This window comes from Crocodylus porosus, unplaced genomic scaffold (assembly GCF_001723895.1).
Source record: "Crocodylus porosus isolate Cpor-Errol unplaced genomic scaffold, CroPor_comp1, whole genome shotgun sequence".
Lineage (NCBI taxonomy): Eukaryota > Metazoa > Chordata > Crocodylia > Crocodylidae > Crocodylus > Crocodylus porosus.
In genome coordinates this window covers 222474895-222480629 of record NW_017728886.1, presented here as the reverse complement: position 1 = coordinate 222480629, position 5735 = coordinate 222474895, and positions in this window count along the sequence as shown.

The window sequence follows — 5735 nt, the reverse complement described above, 5'->3', positions numbered from 1 at the left end:
GGCATGGGCGTGCCATGGGACTGATGAAAGACCAATGCAAAGTACCCATTTAATAGGTTGGCTTTTTCCTGGGTGTCAGTTGTCAGTTGCCCCATCTGGTTTAGCAGGGGTCCAACATTGCCCTTGCTTTTCCTCTGCCTCCCCGCATAACTGAAAAAGGACTTTTTATTGTCCTTGATGCTGGAAGCTAGTTGGAGTTTAGTTGCAGCCTTGGCTTTCCTGGTTTGCTCCCTTCAGGACCAGACCATCGCAGAATAATCCTCCTTGGAGGTGAATTCCATCCTCCATCCTTTGTAGGCCTTTCTTTTTATGCTCAGGAGGTCTGGTAGGTCCCCAGAGAGCCAGGGAGGCTGCTGTGCTCTCTTGCTGCCTTTCCCTCGAGATGGAATAGACTTAGCTTTTGCACTGAGGATTTCTCCCTTGAGGAGCAACCACTCTTCTTGAACTCCCCTCCCCCTGGGGTCATGGTCCCTTAAGGCCTCACTGACATGCCTCCTGAGCTTGTCTAATTTGGCTTTCCTGAAGTCAAGAACTTCTGTGTTGCTGACTGACTTGCCAGCTTTATGGCAGATGGTGAAGGTGTTCAGCTCATGGTCACTGTCACCCAGCTTCCCATCGAGCACTAGGTCACTGATTAGGTCGTCCCCTGTAGCCAGTACCAGGTTGAGGAGCACTTTGCCTCTTGTTGGCCCATAAACTTCTTGAGTCAGGTAGAGGTCATCCACGCACAAGAGAAAGTTTTGTGACCACTTGGATTTTGCTGAGGGATCCTCCCATGAGATGTCCAGGTGATTGAAGTCATCCATGACAACTGTGGTCCTGGAGCATGTGGCCTCAGCCAGTTCCCAGGTGAACTCATGGTCAAACTCAGGACTTTGGGTGGGAGGTCTGTAGTATACTCCCACTGTTATGTCCCCTGTGCTGTGTTCCCTACAGATTTTAACCCAGATGGTCTCCATTTGTCCACTCTGGTCACCAACATCAGCTTGCAGGGACATGTAGCTTTCCTTAACATAGAGAACTACACCCCCACCCATTTTATCTACACAATCCCTCATGTACAGGGTATAGCCATCTATGCCCAAGGTCCAGTCATGAGTGGAGTGCTAGCAGGTCTCTGTTATCCCCGTGACCTCATAATTATTTGCATTGAGCAGGAGGATGAGCTCCTCCTGCTTATTCCCCAAGCTCCTAGCATTTGTGTACAGGCAGGCAATTGTCCCTTTGGGGGCTCTTGCCTTGCCCACAGATTTTACCAGGGCTGGGGCAGGGTTGGGTTCCCTTAATGCCTTGGCCTGCTGGCTTTGCAAGGGTTGTTCAGTGGGCCAGAAGTGACAGTAGTCTCCCCATCCCCCAACAGACTTAGTTTAAAGCCTGGTGTAGCAGGTCAGCCAGTCTGTCTGAGAAGAGCCTCCTCCCCAGGGGAGAGAGGTGGAGGCCATCTCTTCCCAGCATCTTGCTGTCTTTCTCACAAAAGAGCAGGCTGTGGGCATGGAAGCCAAGGCTTTCCCGATGACACCAGTGCCGCAGTCCTTGGTTGACTACATGGATCCTCCTCTTCCTCTTCAGCCCATATCCTGAGACTGGGATGATCGACAAGAACATCACCTGTGCTCCCAGACCCTTTAGCCACGCTCCCAAATCCCTGTAGCACCTCATGACCCAGCTGGGAGATCTCTGAGCCATGTCATTGGTGCCTACATAAATAAGGAGCATAGGATAGTGGTCTGTGGGCTGGAGGAGCTTAGGGATCTTCTCTGCAATGTCCTGGATGTGGGCCCCTGGGAAGCAGCAGACTTCCTGGGCTAAGGGGTCAGAGTGGCAGATTGCCCCCTCAGTCCCCCTCAGGATGGAGCCTCCCACAACAAAAACCTTAAGGTTTGTCTTGGGGAAAATGGGGGTAGTTGAACCTGTGTTGCCTGTGGGAGCTAGCAACTCAGCAGGCTCTGCTGGAGCAGCAAGAGGTGTGTACCTGTTGATAAGCTCTGGTGGGGCAGGGGCCTTGGTGCAGTGGGCCTTAGGGCCCTTGACCACCTTGGTCCATGCCCCTGACTGGACAGATTGGGAGGTCCTGGAGTCCTCCTTTGTCCTGGAGGGAGATGGTGGTCTACCCTCCGGCTCCCGGGGGAGAAGGGCCTGGCAGTAGGAGTCAATCTCCTGCTCACAGTCCCTGATGGCATGCAGGGACTGTGGCCTGGAGCTCCTCCAGCCGGCATGCCAGAGACCCCAAAAGGGAGCAGACCCCACACGGGGACATGGCCATGCTTCCAGGCCCCAGAACCTGAAGAAGGGACAGGCAGCCTGCGCAACTGAGAGCCACAGGTTCCATCTGGGTGGTGGTCTCTGAGGTGCTGGGGGGGACCTGAAGCATGCGATGCATGCCCATCTGTGTCATGCCTCTGGTAGGCTGGCTACGGCTGGGACTGTCTACCCTGGGGGGTTAGCAAGCAGGGTCTTGGGCCCTCCCATGCACCCTCCTGTGCAAACTCCATGCTAACTCATGCACCAGCAGGCAAGTGTGCCTGTTTGTGCAGCTCCCTGTGGGGATGGGTGAAGTAGGGGCCTGGGTGGGGCTTGACTCAGCCTGGCTCCAGTCAGCCTCCTCCTCCCATTCAGTGAGGGGTTAACCCCCTTCCTCCACAACCCCACTTGCCTCCGGCTGTGCTGGGGGTCAGTGGGGGGCTCCACAGCTGCTGGAGGGTCCCTGGGGGGCTTCAGGGGAGTTGGGGCATGGCAGGCTTTCACCTGTGTGTCTCTTGCCACTCTGGAGCCTAACTGACACCACAGCCACTGTGAAACTCAGTAGTTTCTCTCCCCACTGCTACTACTTAGCCCAGACAAGGGAGCCTGGAACCATTGTGAAGCAAAAGTGTCCCATCCCCCTCCCACTGCTGGGGTCTGCTGCAGCTGCCCAGAGCCTGCGTGGGGCTGGCCTCCATCTCTGCCATGTCACCTCTGCCTCTGGGTTGCCCCGGGGGCAAAGCAGACACAAGACACTAAGCAAAGGATAATTAATGGGTCCATGAATGGCAGAAGGTTTTCAGTGGAGTCCTCCCACAGAGGTCTGTCCTGGGTCCAGTGCTGTTCATTGTATTTATTATTGATTAGGAAGCTGGAATAGAAAACTTCTTAAGCACGTTTGCAGACTACATGAAACTGGTAAGGATTATGAACACAATGGAAGATGTAAGTGCAATTCAAAAGGATCTTGACAGATTGGGAAGTTGAGGTACAGCTAACAGGATGAAGTTCAATGAGGACAAATGCAAGGTGCTATATCTCAGGAGGAATAATCAAAAAACACTAATATAAAATGGGTGACACCTGAATGAATGACAGCACTATGGAAAAGGACTTGGGAGTCTTGGTGAATCAAAGGCTTACTATTAGTGTTCAGTGTGATGCAGCCACACAAAAGGTGAATGCAAAATTTGGATTCCATTAATAGAAGCATCAGGTGCAAGACATGGGAGGTGACAGTGCCTCTCTGCTCAACACTGGATAGGCCTCATCTGGAGTACTGTGTGCAATTCAGGGCTCCACATTCTAAAAAGTTCATGGAGAAATTATGGAGGGTCAAGAGGCAGGCAACAAAGATGATCAAGGGCTTGGAAGGCAAGTCATATGAGGAAAGACTGAAGGAGTTAGGCATGTTCAGTTTGCAGCAAAGGCATACAAATGTTTGCTGCACCCAATCTGTGATCACACATCTTGCTTTAAGCCACAGGATCATAGACAAGGAGTGGTCTGTGCAAACATATTCTGGTGCTAGGAGCTGCAGTGAGCACTGAGTGTAAGTAACTTGAGATGGGGGAAGAGGGAGGCAGGATTGATAGAGTGCTAGGAGGTCCATGAGGGAATTTGATGGATCCATAGGGGATTGGCAGAATTGGTGGGGAGTTGTAGGTCTGTAAGTGGGCTTGGAAGGTACAGGGGTAGGGGGGATAAGGGGTAGAGGAACATATAAATGTAGCCTGGTTGGAGTCAGGGATGGGGTAGGACTCATGTAGCTCTGGGCCTGGGATGAGCAGCTGGCTTTTCCAAGCATCAGAGTTGTGTTCTGAACTCATGCAGATGTTCATAGGATTGGATTAACTTGTTCCTGGTCTAGGATAGTTACTCAGGTGAACTAAATTAGATCAGGCCTACTGTTTTGGGCCCAATTGAAGCCTCCAAAGCTCATGCACAGATTTTCGTTTAGACCTAAACCTAGTTAGGTCAACCTAAATGCAACCTCTGTATATATCTGAAGTACAAAGCTACTAGGAATTTGTTAATACCTATTCAAAATCAATATCTTAGGATGTACTGTCTGGTTTTAATTCACATGACAGATATTTTGGTTGCTAAATTATTCTTTCTGACTGATTCCTAATTTTCAAAGCCTCCATTTGCTTCACATTTTTCCATGACTGGTTTCTTTTTCTTCATTTGCCCAATGTATGTTTAACTCTTCCATGTAAAGTGAGTTGGCCTGAAATAGGAAAGATTGAAAGTCCCACATCAAAACATACAACAGCTTGCTAGTCAGACAGTGCCTTGGGAGGTGACAATGTAGCTTCTAGTCCCTTCAGGAAACCCAGCTCACTGACTTCTGCTTTCCCACTTATAGTAAGAGTGTCTAAAACACTGAACAATTGAACGAAGTACACCGTCACTTCTATCCCAGATCTTCTTCAGGATACAAACTGATGAGAATGGCCTGAAGACTCATGGCAAGAACTTTAGACAAAATAGATGTTGGATTGCCTAGTATTTAGATCCCAGGGCCACTTAGGGATAAGCCTGAGACTATACAAAAAGAAATCTGGAACCTGAGGGAACTTTACCTGTGAAAACTGAGAAACCTGTAGACCATAGAGTCAGTATTTTGAAGAATATACCATATTTTCTTGTATAGACACACACATTTATCCCAAAACTCATCTGGGGGTCTTTAAGAGGAGGCTAGATGTACACCTTGCTGGAGTCATTTGACCCCAGTACTCTTTCCTGCCATGGCAGGGGGGTCAGACTCCATGATCTGCTCAGGTCCCTTCCGACCATAGAAACTATGAAACTAAAACTATGAAACTTACTGGCTTAATGTTCTTCACTCTACAGGTGTTAATAATCATGTCTCCATTGTAATGTTCCTAATGGTCCACTAATCAAGGTAACCTTTCTTCTGGAAATTTTGCTGTCTACTATTACTCCTGGTTTTTCATTTTCCCTTTGTTCTGCTTTGCCCCAAACAAGATGTGTATTTATCACAGGGTATGTTGTATTTCAGAAAATATGGGTTTATAGTTTCATAGTTGGTAGGGTCAGAAGGGACCTGAGCAGATCATCAAGTCTGACCCCCTGCCAGGGCAGGAAAAAGTACTGGGGTCAAACAACCCCAGCAAGGGTTCATCTAGCCTCCTCTTAAAGACCCCCAGGGTAGGAGCCAACACCACTTCTCTTGGAGGTTGGTTCCGCCCTGACAGTAAAGTAGTGCCTCCTAATATCTATCAGTTAGGCTCCAGAGTGGTGAGAGATGCGCAGGTGAAGCCCGCTGCGCTCCCACTCCCCCAAATCCCCCAGACACCCCCTCAGCAGCCGCAGAGCCCCTGCCAACCCCCAGCAAAGCCGGAGGTAAGCGGGCTCATGGTGGGAAGGGGTTAACTCATCGCTCCCTGGGAGGAGGCCGCTGCCTGGTGCCGGCCGGGTCAAGCCCCTGCCCAAGCCCCTACTTGGCCCAGCCCCCCAGGGAG